This window comes from Somniosus microcephalus, chromosome 10 (assembly GCF_052327205.1).
Source record: "Somniosus microcephalus isolate GS21.2 chromosome 10, FLI_Smic_1.0, whole genome shotgun sequence".
NCBI classification, from domain to species: domain Eukaryota; kingdom Metazoa; phylum Chordata; class Chondrichthyes; order Squaliformes; family Somniosidae; genus Somniosus; species Somniosus microcephalus.
Genome location: NC_140996.1, coordinates 73,991,714 through 74,014,391, shown reverse-complemented (window position 1 = coordinate 74,014,391; position 22,678 = coordinate 73,991,714).

The following is a 22,678-nucleotide window of genomic DNA, read 5'->3' as shown; positions in this document are numbered from 1 at the left end:
AGTGGAAGAGTGGAAATGTAACGAAGTTAAGATTTGAGAATAAGGATCTCTGAGCATAAGATTGTGTAAGCTAATTGTATTTTGAACTGTAAACGTTGCGATTGAATCAACAGCTGTTAACTGAATGTCGGCTCTTAAATAAAACTATATATTTTTAGAATTGCCTCACAGAGTATTTCTGTATCAACCTCGTGAACTCAATTTCTGTACACTCTTTTGTAAGGAGTTGCAGAATTCTGGGGGGTATTCCAGACACTCATAATATCCGGAAGGTTACAGTCTAGTTAAACTTATTAAAAGTGCTATCCGGAGGATGGTAACATCTTCAGGCTGTTACTTTCCTTTAGGGAGATGTAGTCTAACCTTTAGACCCAATAAAGCATCTTATAGGATTTGGCTATCTCTAACTTTAGTTGAAGGGGAACGTCTGGGGAATACACTTGATCTGGGGTAGCCCAAGCAGGGCTAGGACCTGTAATTATCCCTTCACTTGGTGCCCAACGTGTGTGTTAACGAGTTGATACAGAACCTATACTTATATTTATATATATATCCATCTTGTAGATTGTTAAATATAGAAGGATTGTTTTACTGACAGTGATTCTAAGACCCAAATTTAAGTCTCTGGAGACAACATGACCCTGATCAGGCCTTGTAGAACTTAAATAAGAACTCCCTCAAAATACCATTGAGGTCTAGGAGCTTCTTATAAAGTTGATATTAAACCCTAACCGAGGTTAGGTCCTGACGAAATATTAAACCCTAACTGAGTTTAGGTCCTGAAGAAATGGCAAACCCTGTCGGAATTGGCCAAGTCTTTATTAGAAAATTTAAACAATTGCTTTATTAGCGGAAATAATCCTATTCCTGTACCTTCACAAAACCAAGTGATAATTTTTGAAATAGAAGGCTTTGATGCCGAGGGAGCTGTTAGAACTCATGGTACGATTAATGTTGATCACCAGAACCAGGGGATACAGAATATCCTGTGGGATAATCAAATAAATACTCCAAATCCACTAAATTCCATAATGATAAGGTGCACACCTGCACAATTGGGAGGCCTAATGAATGGTGCCCAACAAGGTGGTGGCAACCATGGCCAAATAGCAGGACCCAGAGCAGCCTATGCTCCTGGGGGCCATGGATTCCGGTTAAGGTGGCAAACTCATGATGAAATAAATGACAACAATATTCGAGAAAACTATAGACAGCTATAGAATCCATTATAATCAATGCCGACAGGCACCAGTTCACTCTTATCTAAATGCTGGAGGTGCAATGATCAATGGTCCAGTAAACCAACCCCAGGAACCATAAATTGCGCCCCTAAGTCAAGTAAACCTGAGCTCTATCTACACAATGGGCTTGATTTTCCCAGGCCCGAGGAGGCGGGAATGGGGGCATGTGGGGTGTTAAAATTGCAAAAAGTGGCGGCCAGGCCCGACCCCACCTCCAACCCACCTCCAATCAATTTTCCAAAATGCGTGGTTTCTGATCCCGTCTCTGTCCCACCTCCAAGAGGCTGGATAGGCCCTTAAGGCCCTTAACCACTGAATTGCCTCTATATTCCCATTTTGAGAGGCCTTTCCGGTTTTAACACTTTTCCCACGTGATGCATGCCTCCTCTGAAACACAACAGTGAAACCTAACGGTAGCACAATTGGATTGCTGACTATCAGCTGCAGCTCCACCATTAAATAGGAGATTTGATCAGTCATCATTTGCAGGTGGCAGGACTTTGTTGTCTCAGGTCTGGGGGAACTTTTATCAGGCATAACCATAGCTGTGGAAGTTTGGAGCCTGACACCCATCTCCAGTGTGACCTCCTGGGAAACCCCTCTCGCCACCTTGACTGAGCGCTTCCTCAACTGAGGCATATACCAGAAGCATGGGAACCATTTATTTCCTTTCCTCCTGGACATCAGATGAGGACGAAGACCAGCCGCGGCAGCAGCAGAACCCTGAACAACAGCAGCACCAACAGCAGCAGCTGCTCACCCACCTCAAGCTGCACAGGCCAGAAGGCGCCAGTGCATGGAAGCCGGTCGGTGCAGGAGGTGCCCCCCAAACAGGGTCTACAGACAGACGATCAGCTACCTCAACATGACTGAGCAGCAGTGCCAAAGGCGGCTCCGACTTTCGGGAGCGGTAGTGGGTGACATCTGCGCAATGGTGCAGCAAGACCTGGAGCCCAGAGGAGCAGGTGGACACCCCTTACCAGTGGCCGTCAAAGTCACCACCACACTCAAATTTTTTGCCTCAGGCTCATTCCAGGGTTCAGTAGCAGACATCAGCGGCATCTCCCAGGCGGCCGCACACACTTGCATCATGCAGGTAACCACAGCCCTCTTTACCATCGCGCACAATCACATCCATTTCTCCAAGGATCAAGCAAGTGTCACGGTGCGTGCGGTTGGATTGTTCACAATATATATTAATGATATGGACAAGGGAATTGGATGTAATATCTCCAAATTTGCAGACGACACAAAGCTGGGTGGGAGGGTAAGCTGTGAGGAGGATGTCGTGAAACTCCATTACGATTTGGACAGGTTGGGTGATTGGGCAGAAACATGGCAAATGCACTATGATGTGGATAAATGTGAGGTTATCCACTTTGGTGGCAAAAACAGGAAGGCAGATTATTATTATTATTTGAATGGCAATTGATTGGGAGAAGGGGAAGTGCAAAGAGACCTGGGTGTTCTTGTGCACCAGTCGCTGAAGGTAAGCATGCAGGTGCAGCAGGCGGTTAAGAAGGCAAATGGTATGTTGGCCTTCGTAGCAAGAGGGTTCGAGTACAGGAACAAGGATGTCTTGCTACAGTTGTACAGGGCCTTGGTGAGACTACACCTTGAGTATTGTGTGCAGTTTTGGTCGCCTTACCTGAGGAAGGACGTTCTTGCCATGGAAGGAGTGCAGCGAAGATTCACCAGGCTGATACCTGGGATGGCAGGAATGACGTATGAGGAGAGATTGTGTCGATTGGGCTTATACTCACTGGAGTTTAGAAGATTGAGAGGGGATCTCATCGAAACCTATAAAATTCTGTCAGGCCTGGACAGACTAGATGCAGGAAGGATGTTTCTGATGGCCGGGGAGTCCAGAACCAGGGGTCATAGTCTAAGGATAAGGGGTAAGCCATTTAGGACTGAAATGAGGAGGAATTTCTTCACCCAGAGAGTGGTGAACCTGTGGAATTCTCTGCCACAGAGGGCGGTGGAGGCCAGTTCATTAAATATATTCAAGAAAGAGTTGGATATATTTCTTAAGGCTAAAGGGATCAAGGGATATGGGGAGAAGGCAGGGACAGGGTACTGAATTTGGATGATCAGCCATGATCTCATTGAATGGCGGAGCAGGCTCAAAGGGCCGAATGGCCTACTCCTGCTCCTATCTTCTATGTTTCTATGTTTCTATGATTAGCTAATCTGGCAGGCTTTCCAAGGGTGCAGGGCATCATTGACTGCACACATGTGGCCATTAAGGCACCCCATCGCAATCCATGTATTTTTGTCAACTGCAAGGGCTTCCACTCCCTTAACGTGCAGCTGGTGTGTAACCACAGGAAGGAAATTTTGCATGTTTGTGCCAAGTACCCTGGTAGTTGCCATGTCTCCTTCATACTGCGCCAGTCTAGTGTGCCTACGCTCTTCAGTCTGCCAGACCAACTTAACGGATGGCTACTTGGAGACAAGGGCTATCCCCTGAAGACGTGGCTAATGACGCCGTTGAGCAGCCCATCCAACGAAGCTGAGGAGAGCTACAACTACAGCCACATTTCCACCAGATCCATAATCGAGCAAACCATCGGCTTGCTGAAGATGCGTTTCAGATGCCTGGATAGATCAGGTGGAGCCCTGCAGTAGTCAGCAGCCAGGGTCTCCAGAATCGTCGTGGTTTTCTGTGCACTTCAAACATGGCACAGTGTCGTGGCTTGCAGATTCCTGAGGACCAAGTGGCTCCTCACATATCCTCCTCAGATGAGGAGGAGGAGGAAGAGGAAGAGGAAGGAGGAGGAGGAGGAGGGCAAAAACAAACATCTTGCAGAGGCCCATCAACCAGTGGCAGCAGTACGTGAGAACATTGCTGCCCAGGATGCAAGGAACGCACTCATCATGGCCAGATTTGCTTAGCCTAGCCAATCAAGCACTTTTGCCTCACAACTTCTTACCAGAGCATCAACAATGGCCAACAACCAGCAGATTCCTAGCACTCTGACCACTATACTGACAATTGCAAGTAATCCTAAGCCATCAATGTGGAAGTCCCATTAGCGAAATGACACACGCCACAACTGCAACAGTTGCCATCAGATTTTTTATTTACAATAACCAACTGATGGCATTTAAAAAATAAACACATCATTTCACCCAAGTGACTACCCTTGTGACTATTTGTGCAGTATCTTTCTCTTATGCGTGCTCCTATGTGGTGCTTCCCCTGTGGCTTCAGCAGATGTGGAGGCCCCTTGCTCACTTTCTTGCTGCTCCTGTCTCGACACCTGTGTCCTCTGGGGTTGCGAACCTGTGAGGGCTCGTCAACAGTCTGCTGCTCCTGCGGCTGTGCAGGGGTTGAGATGCCGATCTCAGTTGGGTGGGGAGTCTGGTGGGGCTCTGACCGAGGACTTGGCAGTGGCATGGAAGTGTGAGTGCTTGGAGAGGAGCCCCCACTTCCTTTATGTCTGCCACCAAATTCCCTCTCATGGGTCAGGTCCCCCTCAGCACTTATAAGTGGCTTGAGAGCACCTTGCTGCACATCAGGGGGGCCATGGGAACCCGTATCTGCACTGGCAGTCCTACTCAGAGGGACTTCTATGAAGGTCTGGTTTCTCTGTTCAATAGCTGACCATCACTCCTCCAGAGATGTCAGGCTATTCTGAACACTCACCCTGTTTACTACACTCTGGCGACTTAGCTCCTCCATGGCTGTAGCCATCCTCTCATCTACTGTAGCCATCCTTTCCACGGAGGTTGCCATCCTTTCCGTGGTGCTGCGTTCATGCGCTAATGACTCCAGAAAGGCTCTGCTCATGTTCGCGATGGACTCCTCCATTTGCTCCACACTCGCAGCGATCCAGGAGACAAAACCTGCCAGAGACCCCTGCACCTCTTCCTGGAGTTCCAGCACCGCTGTTCTTCTGGATGGACCCAGAGGCAGATTGTCGACATACAGCTGAGCCGAGCTGGGAGAGTCCTGCGCCCTCCAACTAGGACTCTCCACTGCTGTCCCTGTCTCCACAATCTGCTGATGCCCACTTATGAGCTGTGAAACACCAGGTGACAACACTACTCTATCTCGCGATGGTCCCACCGAGGTGTGAGTGTCTGCACTGGTGCTGGGTAGGCTGAATTCTGCTGATGCTGCGCGCAACCTCTGAGGAGTCTGGAGGCTCAGGCTGTTCCTCCTGGATAGTGGGGATGGGTGCTTGTGATGGTCCTGTGGGGGAGTAAAGTAAAGAGTCAGCGATGTGAGGCCAAGGTTACATGCATATTGCAGATGATCATAAGTCCATCTTTTAGAGCTTCAGAATCATTATCAGCGACTCCTGCAATGTCAATGAGAGAGATGAAAGACTATTCTGTCACCAGCTTTCTGTGATGCACCCGTCTGTCCGTCCCCGACTTGTGCATCGTCCTCGAGCCCCACGATCTCCAGGACCGCCTCCTCCCAAGGGGTGAGGTGGGCTACTGAGGGTGGCCCTCCTCCTGTCCTCACTTTTTCCCTCTTATTGTGAGCTCTCTTTTCCTGCAATGAGGGAGACAAGTGGAGTTTGAGTGAGAATGAAGGAGTGAGTGCAGAGAATCCATAGCATAGATGCTTAGAAGGAGACAAAGTTGGAGTGAGGTGGCAAGACCAAGGGCCCTCCCTGTGTTTTGTAAGTAGTTTTAATAGCATCACAGTGATAGGTAGTGTGAGGGCTGCATAGTCGAATAGTTAGGTGAATGAGACCATAGAGAGAGAGGGAATGGGTAAGGGTGCATGGATGTCAGTGTCAAGTGGGATGTGGAGGAAGAGGTTGCTAAAGCTGAGTGCTGGTGAGGAGAGGCATTGGGGATCAGATTGAGGGTGATGGGAAAGTCATACTCACTTTTCCAGTGCGCAGAAGGTCATGAAACCTCTTCCTGCACTGAAGCCAGGTTCTGCAGATCATCAACAACGAGTTGACCTCCTGGGCCACCTGGATCCACACAGCCTTCGTCTGCTGGGGGAGGCTTCTTCCTCCCTGAAGAAGGGACGAGCACCTCCTTATTAGCTCTTGCTCCCTCCACCAAAGCTTGCAGGGCGACGTCATCAAATCTGAGAGCAGACTTAGGTCTCCCACTGCTCATATTGCCTCCAGGTCCCTCTCACAGCAAAGGCCAAAAGGTTCACAGTCTGCAGAAGAAGCAAGGCTTGTTGCAGACCTTAAATGCAGCAGCAATGATGCTGTCATCGGAGGCGAGTTTCAGACTGAAAAATCTAATTGGGCCATGGGTTCCCACACGCTGGAACTCAATTGCCCAATTAGGTGAAAATCGCATCATTCTCCCACATAGATTTGGAATCAGGTGGATAACACGAAAAAGGATGGCACGACCCCAGCCCGCCCCAATGACAAAATCGAGCCCAATGTGTGGTAGACCAGGAAACACCAGCCAGGAAAAAACCTGCTGGATTCTAACTAACCTTGTTAAATTGGAAACCTGTTGCCAAGATTGGAATGCTCAACACCTGAGGCAACTACTGCAAATGATACTAAGTTCAGACTTAATTCCCCCATTATACCAGTGTAACAATTGGGTTCATATATATGCTTATGTTCTCACAGCAACTCAGGGCGGTCATGTAATGGGTTCCATCAAAGAAATACTCACTAATACAGCCACAACTAAAGGGCTGGTAGCTGCCTCCAGAATAGGCAAAGTACTTACACAGGATAACTGGGACATTGTCCATGGTTGCCTGGCCAATCGATATCAAAATACAGCCCTCAAACTTGCCTGTGAGGGTGCTCTAAATGATTATCAAGATAACCAACAAAGATGGAATAATGTCAATTGCATTATAGAATTAAATCATGAACTCTTAGGTCTACCCCAAACTAAACCTATAATGAGATCAGAAACTAGGGATTAAAAAAAATGGAGAAGGTAACTTTGGTACTGTAGGAAAAGGGGACTACTGGGGTTATTGTCTCTGGCCAGTCAGAAGTATCTGAGCTGCTCCAGAGCCCCGTGCGGTTTTGAATCGCTCCCCTTTTTCTGGTTCTGACCGCCAGACTTATTTCAGTAGCGATATAGACAAAACGGGACTCGTGGTTGGGTGCAAAGAAGACCAGTATTTATTGAAATAAAGAATACATTGAAAATAATGATGAATACAGCACACTTTTGCTTATTATAGCATACCTTTGCTTAATACAGCACACCTTTGCTTAATAAAGCACTCTTTTGCTTAACGGGAGGAGAAATGGACACATCGAGGGAAAATTGACTAAAATTACAATTTAACAAAATTCCCCTTTTAATTCCCACCCCTAATACCTATCTAGGTTGCCTTGTAAAGGGCCAGAAAGTTTAATGCTCACCAGTAAATGCCTGCTCCATGCCCCTGCGGTCTGTCTTGGATTCTTCACCGCCCCGAAGTAGAGATACACCAGTAATTCAAAAGTAACTGCTGGTATTCCACTTCTTTGGGCGGGCTGTTGAGCTGTTCCCCTTGTAGGCAGGGCACGGAGGCGAGGCGGCAGAGAGGGGGAGAGAATGGCTTCCTGAGGGGCTATCTTTATACCCCATTGGGAGCTGTAATCTTCGCGCCCAAATCTGGATGTATCTGGGCTATACAAAAGGGACTGAACTGTCCCCATTGACTGTAATGGGTTTGAATGTGCTACCCATTCATTTAAACTGGTTTTTGACCAGTTTGAAATGTCCCACTGAATCCTTAAGTGTTCAGTCAACAGCACTCAAGTGGTTTGTAAACAATCCATTGTCCTGCAGTCACCGCCCAACCGCAACTGATTGACAGCTTTAAATACTTAAGCCCTTGAGTCAACATTGTAGAGGGCTTATAAACAAACAACCCTTTGTCCTGTGAGTGAAACTTCCTAAACTGCCGTTGATTGACAGTTTCAAGTACTTCAACAAATTCGCACAGGCTGGTGTTTTTTTTTCAAATCCTTTGTCAGCCAGCGATGGAAGATATACAGGCAGGCTGTCTTTGTCTTCTGCCACGAGGCCTGACAGCCATTTTGATACCCTGGGTTTTTAAGGTATATTCCACCCAGGTTTTCTTTAATCAAAAATAATCTTTGGGGGCTGTAGAAATTTTCTGAAATTTTTGCGAACATTACAGTCCCCCATCAGATACTAAAACTTGCTTGTAGTATCCTGTTTAAAGGTGAGCAATAATTTCTGACCCCCCACAAACAACCTTCCTTTATACTTATCTATATCTATCTCTGATCCCCCGACACCTCCATCTCCCTTACCCAGAGAGAATCGCAGTACACGGTAGGCATCTATCGATAGAAAAACATGATTAGTTACAATAATTCAAACATGGAGGAGGTCCAATGCCCCTGCACCACTGAGTATTTGCAATAATTCAAGCATGGAGGGGTTCCAATGCCCCTGCACCACTTGTGACATAGTTTTAACATGATACAACACCTTTAATGAGATTAGCACCAAGCCAAAACCTATTTGTTAAAAATACAAATGGTAGAAAATGAGCTTCCTTTTTTTAAATCCAATTGCCTGACACTTTAATAAATGGCACCATTCCTCAGCCATAAATGTATTTCAAACTTTCACAATCTACAGACACAACAATCCATAGGCATATGCAATTTGTTCAATTAACTCTAAACAAGTAGTACAATCTCACAGTTAGGAACTAAATTCACATGTTATTTCCTTTGGAGTTGGGACCAGTACATAATACAAAATATAAAATAATTAACAAGCTTTTTGTAAACTCTTAATCTCAATCTGGATTTCCAATAACAGTTTAATAGCTGCAGGCATCTGCCTCCTGCAGACCCCTCCCTTCATAGAAACATAGAAGATAGGAGCAGGAGTAGGCCATTCGGCCCTTCGAGCCTGCACCGCCATTCAATGAGATCATGGCTGATCATCCAAATTCAGTACCCTGTCCCTGCCTTCTCCCCATATCCCTTGATCCCTTTAGCCTCAAGAAACATATCCAACTCTTTCTTGAATATATTTAATGAACTGGCCTCCACCCCACTCTGTGGCAGAGAATTCCACAGGTTCACCACTCCCTGGGTGAAGAAATTCCTCCTCATTTCTGTCCTAAATGGCTTACCCCTTATCCTTTGACTATGACCCCTGGTTCTGGACTCCCCGGCCATCAGAAACATCCTTTCTGCATCTAGTCTGTCCAGACCTGACAGAATTTTATAGGTTTCGATGTGATCCCCTCTCAATCTTCTAAACTCCAGTGAGTATAAGCCCAATCGACACAATCTCTCCTTGTACGTCATTCCTGCCATCCCAGGTATCAGCCTGGTGAATCTTCGCTGCACTCCCTCCATGGCAAGAACATCCTTCCTTTGTGGGCTAGCGGTGCTCCCTTCCCTGAGCATCCAAAGACACGATGGTCCTCTGCACCTTCCGAAACTCTGAAAAAGACGTTAAAAAAATACATCTAGCCAGGTTCCCTGGCTTGGGGGAATGTGATTGGGTCCCGCGACCTCGGCTCACATAGGCAACACTCTGGAATGGTACCATACTTAAAACTTATACTCTAATAATTAACGTAGGGGTTACGGAGATCGGGTGGGATATATGTCGGTGCAGGCTCGATGGGCCGAAATGGCCTCTATCTGTACTGTGAGGTTTCTGTGATTCTGTGATTGTGACTACCGAATTGCAATATAAAATTAAAATGAACACATTCTAACTTAATCCTCTATACACATTACTTGACCAAAGCTATATACAAGCGCTGCACGTCTCCGGGTGGCCAGCCAAATCCCTGTTTGGGCTGCCACAGGCTGCTCCCTGTGGCGTGGCTGGATTGATCCCAACTTCTGGTCCCTCACAGCTTATGGCTGCTGGTCGGGGACCTCTGTCTTTTGGCTTTTCCCTGACTCGGGAGACCGCCCTATTCCACTGGAAAGTGGGTGACCATACTTTCTTGGGCTGCAGTACCCGAAGAGACCTCCTAGGGAGTGTCGCTGGTGGGGCTACCCTGGCGAGCGGACCCTTAGCTTGGGTCACAGTCCTTGCTGGCTGGGGGCCTTCTCCCTCGGGTCCCTCCCTTCCCAAACCTGGGCTGGGGACAGGCAATCCCTTGCCACCGGCTGCTGATGGATGAGAGTCTTCCCCTTCAGGTTTAAAACCTGGTTCAGGCTCCTCCCCGGAGTCCCACAAGAGAGGGGGAATCGCTTGGGCCAAGTGCTGGGGAACTTTTCCTCTCACGCACGTGACTGCACCTGCGTGTGCAGTCTGTGTGAGTGTACGCACTGCAGGCTGAGGATTTCTATTCTCAGGTTCAATCCCAGCTGCCCGTTTCCCTGCCTTCGGCTTAAACAACCTGCATTGTTTAATATAACTGGCAGCCTGCCAGTAACCCTGTTCTAAATCCTTTTCCCTTACCAGGGCAGCCTTAAAGGTGGAATCTAGGGCTTGGACCTGCTTTTGGTCCGGGGCCAAAACTATCCCCTGTGTGCTTCCCTTGTCCCGGATTGCTGCTACCGGGCCTGCTCTACAGGGATCCCAGAACTCTCCTTCCCTGTCCCCCTGCTTAAACAACTTACACTGGTCATGGATGGCTCCTCCCCTAAAACAAGCCACAGTGCCTGCCTGTGCAGCCTGTGAGCTTGTACCCATTGCGGGCTGAGGATTTCTGACCTCAGGTTCAATCCCAGCTGCCCGTTTCCCTGTGGGTCCCATTAAGCTAAATGGGACCTTGTTAGACCGGGGTGAATTGGTCAGGTCTTCCGAGTGGACCACCGTGCTGGAAGCTCCAGTGTCCACCGAATATCTCCCCTGCACCGTCTTCACCCCCATCTTATCATAGGGCCTGCTCCCCTCAGCATTTTTGCGGGGACACAGGTCAACAGGCTATGCTGGCTCTAGTCATTGCTGGGAGTGGGATGGGGCAGACGGGGTCAAAGCACCGGTGGTGGCTGCTACTCTCCCCTGGCCAGTCAGAAGAGACCGTAGGGACTGTAAAAAGGACTCGATCGCAGCGGGAGGGATATCTGGCCCTGCCTTTTGGGCTGGGGCTGTGGGATCCTTTCCCTTGATATCCTTCCAGGGCTTCTTACAGTCTTTTCTCCAGTGACTGTCTTTCCCGCACCCATAACAATTTAACCTAGCCTGGGAGGGATGGTTCCCCTCCTGGTGACACTCTTTCTTACTCTGGCTCCCAGGTTTAACCTCATGGACTTTTCCCTTGGGTTGGGGCACCTCGATACACCTCATGTTTCTAAAGGCTACTGTGAGCTGGCGGATCACCGCTTCTTCGGTGGTCTGGGGGTTTCGGGGGTCAAATCAAGCCGCGACCTGGGCTTGGATTTGGGGTAGGCTGTTTGTCATAAGACAACGGAGCCAGTGAGCCAATTGGACTGGGTTTAGTGCTGCCCGCCCAGGCATTCCCAGGCATGCACTCTGGTAGACTGGCCACAGCCTGTCTGCGAACGCCTGCGGGGACTCCCCTGGGAGCTGCACCGTTCTTTTTACCCGGGCAAACGGACTACCATCATTGAGTCCCATGGCCTCCAATATCTCATTCTTCAGATCCTCATAATCCTTCTGCCCCCTTTTGCACTCGCCAGATAGGGCCTGGAGGAGATCACCTCCCAGGGAAAATAGCAGCATTTTTGCTTGCTCTGCGTCATCACAGTCATTAACACAAGCTGCTTGTTCTATCTCCCTGAAGTGCAGTGAGGGGTCTCCCTTTTTAGTGAGCTTGGGGATGTGGCTAACCATGTCCCTGAGCTGGTGGGTGCCATACGGCACCACAAACTGATTCTGGATGGCCCCTGGGTCATCTTCATCAACGAGCGGACCGTACCTCTGTTGTCGGAGGGGATACATTGGTCCTGGTCCCGGCCTATCTAGTGGGGTCTGCTGTGCTTCCTCTACCACCTCATCCTCCACCCCCCTTTGCTGCCAGAGCTCTTGAAAGCTCGGAGCTATGGGTGGCGGTCGTGGGACCTCTGATTCCCTGACCAACTTTGTTCTGGGTGTTGCCTGTGGGACAGTTCTATTTGGGTTGCCAGTAAAATCCGACTGACCTGCTTTCGGGCTGATAAGGCATATCATCCCCTTTGCCCTCTTTAAAGCCATATTCAAGCTTTCTATCTCTTCCCTACAGGGGCCATGATTTGCTTCCTCAAACCCTTGGTCGCAGGCCAGCTTATACGCTGCCTTTACCTCCCTAAACTTTTCCTCCTGCTCCTTTACTTCTTGTATGAGGCGGGCGTTCTCCTCCCGCACCCTCATCTCATTGCTCTTGGCCTCTGCAACTAGGCACTTCAGGTACTCTAATTCGTACCTCATGTGGCTTTTGCCCTCACTAAACTGGACCATCAGGCGCTCTATCTTGGCCTGGTCTTCTTCAATCTCCCTTTCCTTATCCCAACTCTCTGCTCTAACTTCCCTAAGCTTGCGGGAACCTAACCACAAACAGGTCAGTGGGATAAAAAGAAAACCAATAACTGCTGCTCTCTCCAGACCCAGACCACCATCTGCTACATCGCATATTGTTGCCGATGGTCCTGCTGCGGTCGCCATTTTGTAGAAAGAGGGGAGTACTGGGGTTATTGTCTCTGGCCAGTCAGAAGTATCTGAGCTGCTCCAGAGCTCCATGTGGTTTCGAATTGCTCCCCTTTTTCTGGTTCTGACCGCCGGACTTATTTCAGTAGCGATATAGACAAAACGGGACTCGTGGTTGGGTGCAAAGAAGACCAGTATTTATTGAAATAAAGAATAAATTGAAAATAATGATGAATACAGCACACTTTTGCTTACTACAGCACACCTTTGCTTAATACAGCACTCTTTTGCTTAACGGGAGGAGAAACGGACACATCGAGGGAAAATTGACTAAAATTACAATTTAACAAAATTCCCCTTTTAATTCCCACCCCTAATATCTATCTAGGTTGCCTTGTAAAGGGCCAGAAAGTTTTATGCTCACCAGTAAACGCCTGCTCCGTGCCCATGCAGTCTGTCTTGGATTCTTCACCGCCCCGGAGTAGAGATACACCAGTAATTCAAAAGTAACTGCTGGTATTCCACTTCTTTGGGCGGGCTGTTGAGCTGTTCCCCTTGTAGGCAGGGCACGGAGGTGAGGCAGCAGAGAGAGAGAGAATGGCTTCCTGAGGGGCTATCTTTATACCCCATTGGGAGCCGTAATCTTCGCGCCCAAATCTGGATATATCTGGGCTATACAAAAGGGACCGAACTGTCCCCATTGACTGTAATGGGTTTGAATGTGTTACCCATTCATTTAAACTGGTTTTTGACCAGTTTGAAATGTCCCACTGAATCCTTACGTGTTCAGTCAACAACACTCAAGTGGTTTGTAAACAATCCATTGTCCTGCAGTCACCGCCCAACTGCAACTGATTGACAGCTTTAAGTACTTAAGCCCTTGAGTCAACATTGTAGCGGGCTTATAAACAAACAACCCTTTGTCCTGTGAGTGAAACTTCCTAAACTGCAGTTGATTGACAGTTTCAAGAACTTCAACAAATTCGCACAGGCTAGTGTTTTTTTTCAAATCCTTTGTCAGCCAGCAATGGAAGATATACAGGCAGGCTGTCTTTGTCTTCTGCCACGAGGCCTGACATCCATTTTGATACCCTGGGTTTTTAAGGTATATTCCACCCAGGTTTTCTTTAATCAAAAATAATCTTTGGGGGCTGTAGAAATTTTCTGAAATTTTTGCGAACCTTACAGTACTCAGAAAGAAGGACTGTATAGACCCAAGTCTCAAGTCCACCTCGCCCAGACACAAACTCGTGGCTCAGGACCCCGAAGAGGGTATTCCAAAAGGTTTACACCCCCAACCCGCCCACAATATGAGACAGATTTCGCCCCAGAAAGATGGGATAAATGAGGGGCTAGACCTCGAAAGGAAAGTGAAGGACAGTGGACTCCCTATGGGGACAGCTTTTACACTGGCCAAAACTATCAAAGAGCCATGGGAGGGTACCGAGAAAACTGAAATTGGGATCAAAAAGATTCCCGGCAGAACTAACATCCCCCTCAACAGGAGGAACATCAAGAAAGTAAACGGTCCGACAAAACCCTTCAGGGACCTGGAAATCATGAAATCCCCAAGAGGGAGGAACAAAAATCAGTTAAAATAATTGAAGATAAAGCAGCAAATGAAGCTCAGGATCCTGAGGATGATCAATCCCAGGATTGAAGGCCTGGCGCCCAGCCAGGTCCTCTTGAATTCCCCTATGCCTTGGCAACCTTGCCCACAAATAAACAACCTTGCCCACAAATGAACACAGCTTGATTAAACTTGCCCAGAAGGGGGAGGTAAAGACCTCCTCGAGAAATTAATTAATAAATACTATCCTTATCTACAACGCCATCCAAATCAATGTGGAAAGATAGAGCATCTCCCCATCATGGAGGATGATGATACGGAGGAGGGAATCAGACAAATACCTATGAGACCACTTACAGAATACCATCAAGTTATTTACTGTGATGGATCGTCAATGACGATTAAAAAAAGAGACCTCCCAACAATCCTCAGCTGGGATGGGGATAGTAGTAGGGACTTTTCGAGATTTTGATTCTTTTTTCCAGACGAATTATTGTCTATACCCCTTGACCATAAGACAGCGCAATATGCTGAAGCCGTAGCATTACGGTATGTTTTAAAGAAAGCAGACCTTATTAAACCCACACTGTGGGAAGATATTCTCCGTTCGAGAATGGAGAAAAAGAATTGTCAGGTGATTCATGTAAATGGGCATACCACTGGAACAGTACACTCAAAAGGAAACAGCCTTGCAGACGAACAAGCGAAACGTTTGGTCTCCATGACACCCCCTCGAGAGGGGCCTGCCAATGTTAGTGTAATCACTAGGGCAGAACGGGCAGCTAATCAGGATGAGGAACTGATTCAGCTATTAGATCCAATAACAGAGAATCCACCAGAATGTCCACCAAAGTACTTTTACTCAGAAAGCTCTGTGGGTATTGTACTAGTTAAGTTGCCCAAAGGAAACCGAAAATTACCCCCGAGCCACAAACGAGAACAGCTTGTAAAAGAAGCTCACAAGGGCATAAGTCAATCACATTGTAGTGCCAGAATAACATTCAGCAAATTGACCCCCTTATATTGGTGGCCAGGCATGCTTAAAGCCTGTAAAACATACATGGCAAATTGTGAGCCATGCAATTGGATCCAGAAGTCATCACTAAATTAAGCCACCACCATTGGCTCCTGTGAAAGCTGATGAGCCAATGGGAAAATTCTTTATTGAATTTATTGGCCCACTTCCCCCATCTTTGGGATATAGACATGTTCTCGTTTCTGTGGATGGATGCACTTCCTTCTGCTGGCTGGTCCCCACAAAAACTGGTTTGGAAAATGCACTCACCAGGGCTATTTCTGATATAATTACTGTAGCTGGTGCACCCAAAATCTTACACTCCGATTAAGGCGGCGCCTTTGTATCTAAGGTCTTCAAAGACTATTGCGAACAAAAGGGGATTGGGTTAGAGCACAGCACGCCACGTCATCCGCAATCAGCGGGGCTGGTGGAATGTAAAAATCAGGAAGTAATAAAGCTATTGGTCAAACTGTTGAGAATCGGGGTAATAAGTGGACTGCCATCATTCCGGAAGTACAGCTATCACTCGGTAATGTGCCCACATCTGCATTAGGGACAGTGTCCCCTGAAACTCCATATTACCTGATGTATGGGGTTGAGATGCATACACCGCTTACCCATAGTTCTTTTATTGCCTTTACACACACTGAATCCTTGACCCGACAGCGACAGTTAGTAAAAAAAAGTAGTAACAAAGGAGATTCATCGAATTGATCAGAGGATAAGGGAAGCAAATATGCAGAAAAAATTGACAAATAAAGTATGGCAACCCATAGTAAGAGAATGGGTACAGGAAAAGAAGTTTGAGCAAAGACCTGGTTTAAGACCGAAGTGGAAAAAGCCTGTTCAAATACATTCTGTTATTAATGAAAGAACAGTTCAAATACATATTAACCAGTTGAATGGCAAGCATATTTTTAAAACTGTCTCCATAGACAATATCAAAAGATGTCCTGCGGGATACCGAAAAGGAGGAACAAAGGAGGGCAGCACGGTGGCATAGTGGTTAGCACTGTTGCCTCACAGCGCCAGGGACCCGGGTTCGAATCTGGCCTCGGGTGACTGTCTGTGTGGAGTTTGCACATTCTCCCCATGTTTGCGTGGGTTTCCTCCGGGTGCTCCGGTTTCCTCCCACAGTCCAAAGATGTGCGGGTTAGGTTGATTGGCTATGATAAATTGACCCTTAGTGTTAGGGGGATTAAATACGTGGGGTTATGGGGATAGAGTGGGATATGTGTTGGTGTAGGGGTTACGGGGATCGGGTGGGATATGTGTCGGTGTGGGCTCGATGGGCCGAAATGGCCTCTATCTGCACTGTGGGGTTTCTGTGATTTCTGTGATTTCTGTGATACAAGATGCAGTCGTACACTGTCTTTCAAGACCCAGCTTGGAGCACGACACAGGAAATGGATGCGATCAAATTCCTGACAATGGTCAGCCAGACGGTGTCGCCGGCTCTTCTACATGTTGCTTGGCAACGCCTCAGGAATTCGATTTGCGAAAAGCAACAACCGAAATGAGGAAAGATCAATGAGTTATTTCAGCGAAGGAGGAAGACATCGCGAAGACACAAGCTAGAAACAGAAATACAGGCTTTTGAGATAAAGATCAGTTGTTAACAAAGTTGTAAACACCACAAGCTTTTGAAATGGGAATTGGTTAAATATGTTAATACAATGTCACTATTAAAATAGTAGTTTGTTGCTTCCAAAAGGTCTGGAGTTTGGGAGAAACACAATGGAGTGACCCAAGTAAAGTGTTAAAAGCTAACACTCAGGGAAACAGAAACAGAATATTAAAAGAGGCATGTGCTTTTGAAAGATGACATCAAGTAAAAGAAACACCTGCTGGTCAAATAGTTTTTATGTTAAACTTGGAAGAGAGGAAACATAAGATTAAATATGCAACCAATTGAGATAGCTAGAAATGCATGAAACACCCTGGTTAAAGTGGTTTTAATTTACATATTGTAAATATGATACCTACAGAACACTTTGAAGATATGACTTCAATAGATGCACCAAGCAATTACATTGTTTTTGTATTGAACTTGGAACACCACGGAGTCACAACATCTGTGGTTATAACCAGTTAAGCCAATATTAAGAATTGAATGAAAGTCCTTCGATAAGAATGGCATCAAATAAAGAGTACTGTCATAGTGTTTTATGATAAGTTTTTGGAACACCTAAAGGTAGAGACATAATTATGCATGCAGCAGCTAAATTGACAGTAAGAATAGAAAGAAGTCAACAGAAGGAATAACTTACAGATAATTAGCTTACATCAGCAGAAAACTTCAAAGGATTTACTACTGCAAAAAGGATATAAAAATAGACCTTTTCAAATGGGAAAACAGAAGTCGCTGGAAGGGCAAGCGTTTCTCAACTTCATGCTCTGTAAGTTTTTAACTTTGAGTCTCAGGTAATCAAAGTATTTGATTTTGGTGGATATTCTGGTTAAGAATAAGTAGAAGAGTGGAAATGTAACGAAGTTAAGATTTGAGAATAAGGGTCTCTGAGAATAAGATTGTGTAAGCTAATTGTATTTTGAACTGTAAAAGTTGCGATTGAATCAACAGCTGTTAACTGAATGTCAGCTCTTAAATAAAACTATATATTTTTAGAATTGTCTCAGAGTATTTCTGTATCAACCTCGCAAACTCAATTTCTGTACACTCTTTTGTAAGGAGTTGCAGAATTCTGGGGGGTATTCTGGACCCTCATAATACCCGGAAGGTTACAGTCTGGTTAAACTTATTAAAAGTGCTATCCAGAGGACGGTAACATCTTCAGGCCGTTTCTTTCCTTTAGGGAGATGTAGTCTGACCCTTGGGCCCAATAAAGCATCTTATAGGATTTGTCTATCTCTAATTTTAGTTGAAGGGGAATGTCTGGGGAATACGCCTGATCTGGGGTAGCCCGAGCAGGGCTAGGACTTGCAATATCCCTTCAGGAGAAGTTGTTCAATGTGAGAGCAAGTTTAGCGAGGCGGAGGAGGGTGGTGGTTGCTAGTGACTGGTTGGGCCTCTGTTCAATGGAGCAGCAGAGCGCCATCAGGCTTTCCTGATGGGGGATGGAGGTGTAGAGGGATTGAACGTTCATGGTGAAAAGGAGATGGTTGGGGCCAGAAAAATGGAAACTGTTAAAGTGGCGGAGGGTGTCGGAAGAGTTGCAGAAAAAGGTGGGAAGAATCTGGTCAAGGGGAGAAAAAATAGAGTCGAGATAGTTCCATGGAGCAAAAACAGGTTTAAATGATGGGTCTACCAGAGCAGTCCTGTTTGTGGATCTTTGGAAGGAGTTAGAAGTGGTCTGTGCTAGCTTGGGGGATTATGCGGCTGGAGGCCATGGAGGGAAGATCTTGTAAGATTCGCAAAATTCCCACATTCCCCCAAGGTTATTAATTAAAGGGACCATGCATGGACAATTTAAAAAGGGTACCCGAAAAGATGGTGTCCGCACCTCGTGACCAAAAGCCTGTAAGATTTTTAAAAGCTTGGACTCTGCAGCACAGAACAGGCCGCTTTGGGAAATCAAAACTTAAAATGCATTTCTGTGAAAAGGATTTTGTGTTTGAAAAACCCAGACAGCTAAGCAAACACTAAATATGCATTTAGTCAGATTGCATCAGATCAACTCAGTTAGGCCTAAGCGTAAAGCCATTAGTTTGTCTGCATAAATAATCGGAAACAGCTTAAGGAAGCCACCAAGGCTGGACAGGCCGGTTAAAATGACAATACAGCCCGGACATCAGGCCATTAGATGCGATAAACGGCCATCTAAAACCAGTTAGTTTAAATTGGTATAATCATTTAAAACAGCCCGCCAAAAGGGAAACAATGGACTGACCTGATTTGGCGCGCAGATTAAGGGCCATCGAAAAGAGTATAACTGTAGGCCCTCAGTGGCAATCACTCTCTTCTCTTGACTCTGACCTCTTGTCTGGTCTTGGGCTGCCGCCGCTCACACTCAGTCCCTGGCCTCGTGGCGGGTTCTCTTCTCGCTCCCCGCATTGGATTTTCAGCAGTCAAGGACATCTATACCAATCGCGGGTGGGGGACGAGACCCGAGTCCAAAGTCACCCAGGACACCCGGGCCACGAGAGAGGGCAGAGAAAACGAGGCGAAACGAGGCGAGATGAAGAAAAAGGTAAAGACCCGACAAGAGCAGAGAAGGGCAGCAGAAGACGCACTAATAAAAACCGGGCGCCTAGTTATAAGCTGGTGCCTGGAGGAAGAAAATATATGGACAGTGAGAATAGTTTGGCCATTGACCACTGCGAATTAAGCAGGCGTTAAACGCAGGTGTCCACGCCATAATGAATATACTGGCAATTGACGCTTGGGTAGTAAAATCAAACCAGCAGTGAAGACTGCCAACCTTCCTGCTGACGCAATGTTACCGCCGACGACTGCCCGAGGGGGAAGAAGAAGAGAACACATCGCGACGAGATGATGACGGTAGCTGAGGAGAGGAATGGTGTGTCGCAGCAAGAGCTCCAGCACCACGCCCTGAGACCACGTGGCGACGGGGTACCCCAAAGGACAGGAGACCAGACCTCAAAACTCCCGATTGCTAAATCAACAGGCTTTGCTTTGGATTGGTGAGCATGAATTCCTGGCCCCTCATAGCTTAATCTAGCTAGGTATAGGGGTGGGATAAGGATAAGGGGATTGTTAATGTAGTTTGTTTTCCCTCGATGTGCCGTGTGTTCCCCATTCCCTGTATAAGTATATTATTTTGTTTATGCCTGTAATTGTTCACCAGTAATTTCTCATAAGACTGTGGCCTAGAAATTCAGTGGGTTGCGCCAGCCGCTAACGCCATAAAAGGGCTATATTTCCGGCGCTAGACACTTAGCGCCTGAACGCAGTCCGATCTGCGCCGACGCCCAAATTCAGTTGACATTTAGCGCCGGCGCAAAGTGTTTGCGCCCGCTCAGGTGCGCGCGCAGCTTATGACGTCATATCGTCGCGCAACGCTGTTTGTGCGCCCCAAACCGGAAATTCAGTGGCGCCCGCCCAATGTGGGCGTGGCGCTGCTAAGAACTGTGAGGTGGAACGCAAAAGAGGCCCTGTGGGCCTCGGGGAGCGCAAATTAAAGGGCACTTACACTGACCTATAAAGCCCAGCCATTTTGCTGCAATGACTTTACTGCTTTGGATTTCTGGACAGAGACCAAGGGACAGAGGTTACTGATTGGGACAACATAGGAGAGGTATTTTTGGCTTCTGGCCAGTGCTTTGACATTTGATGCATTGTGATTTATCTGTTCTCAACTTTATTATGGGGGCTGTATGGGGGGCCAACCCTCAGTTGCAGCATTATGTGCGAAGGGCTCGCAGATGCTGTGAGAGAGGGCCAGCCATGCCTAGACGCAGAGGGGCCATCAGGCGTCAGCAACGTAGGCCTTACCCACTCAGGCAATACCGGCAGCAGGTGTCCTATCTCACCATGACTGCGGCGCATTGTGTTAAGAGGCTGCGCTTCAGAAGGGAGGTGGTTGCAGAGATCTGCCAGCTGCTTCACAGAGATCTGCGTCCACAGCTGATGTGCAGGACGTCTCTCTCGGTGGAAGTGAAGGTCACGGTGGCTCTGAACTTTTAAGCAAGCGGCTCCTTCCAAGCCGCTGCTGCGGACATAGCGAACATCTCCCAGTTCGCCGCGCATCGCTGCATCCGGCAGGTCACCGATGCACTTTACGCGAGGAGACACCAATTCATCTCCTTCCCCATGACCCGACAGAGGCAGGAGCAGCGTGCAGTCGGATTTGGCAGGATCGCGGGCTTCCCCATGGTGCAGGGCGCCATTGACTGCACGCATGTGGCTATGCGGGCACCTATCCACAATGCCGAGGATTACCGCAACCGGAAGGGCTACCATTCCCTAAATGTACAGCTGGTGTGTGACCGCAGGCAGCGCATCCTAGCTGTCAATGCCCGCTTCCCAGGAAGCAGCCACGATGCATTCATCCTGCGCCAGACTACTGTGGCTGACATGTTCGAGGCACAGCCTCCACCAAGGGGATGGCTTATTGTGGACAAGGGCTACCCTTTGTGTACATGGCTCATGACCCCGCTCCGCGCGCCCAGGACCCCAGCGGAGGAGGCATACAACGAAAGCCATCAAGCCACAAGGAACATCATCGAGCAAACGATAGGCGTCCTCAAGCAACGGTTCCGCTGCCTGGATCATTCCGGAGGATCTCTTCAGTATTCGCCGGATAGAGTCTCCCAGTTCATCATCGTTTGCTGCATGCTGCACAACCTGGCTATCCACAGGACTCAGGCACTGCCACCTGACATTGCACCACCACCTCAGGAGGACGAGCAGGAGGAGGAGGAGGAGGAGGAGGAGGACCAGCCCAGGAGGGAGTGACAAGGGCCAAGGGCCGTCCGCCGGGGGCTTATTGATCGACACTTCTAGGCCCCCTGTCAGGGAATGGCCTGTGGCAATGAGCGCACCTGAGGCAGCCGCTCCGCAAGCCCTCAGCCAGTTAACGCAAAAACCACTTCAAACATGACACCTGGACATGCTGAATAAATCAAAAGCTTTATTTCACAAACTCAGGGCCCTTCCCACATGAAACAGAAAAACAGACAAGACCCCCAAAAAACAGTCAAAAACATCTGTCACTCCCAAAACCTGGGGAGGACTAACAAAACTTGCCCATCCAAAAGGCCTTCAACAGCGGCCTTACAAAAATAAGCCCCCCCCCCACAACAGAGACACCCCCATGAGAACAAAAAATGCCTTGATCCTCGGCCTTAACAAAATTATGCCCCCCACAACACAAGCCCCCCAATATAAAAGAAACCGCTCTCACCACACTCTAATGGGTGTGCCGAGAGGGCGAGTCCTTAGACAGGCTTCTCCGGCCCCTGGCCGACCTGCTGCTCCGCCTCAACCTGGGCCCTGCGGGTGTGGCGAGGCTGGGGGAAGGCTCATGAGGGCCACAAAGCGTGTCGGCAGATGCCCTTGGGGGTCGGCCTAGACGAGGCCTGGCCCGGGAGGGGCCGCCTGCTGACTGCTGCAGCTGTGGCTGGGCAGCATCAGTCTTAGCAGCAGCTCGTCGCACCTTGGCTGGGGGAGTGGCAGTGTCGGCAGCACCATTGGGGGCAAGCTGGCTGATGGCAGGTGCGCGCTGCTCGCCAGAGACACTGGCACTCGGCCGTGCTGGCAGTGTAGCAAGCGCAGCAATCTGGGGGAGGCCAGACCGCTCTGCTGCAGCAGGGCGGCGGGTGCCATGGTGATGCCTCCGTGCCACAGCGAGTGTGGCAGAAGTGAGTGCCTGAACTGCCCTGGTATGTGCCCGCATCAGCTCTGCCAGTGTGTGGACGGCACCACTCATCTCG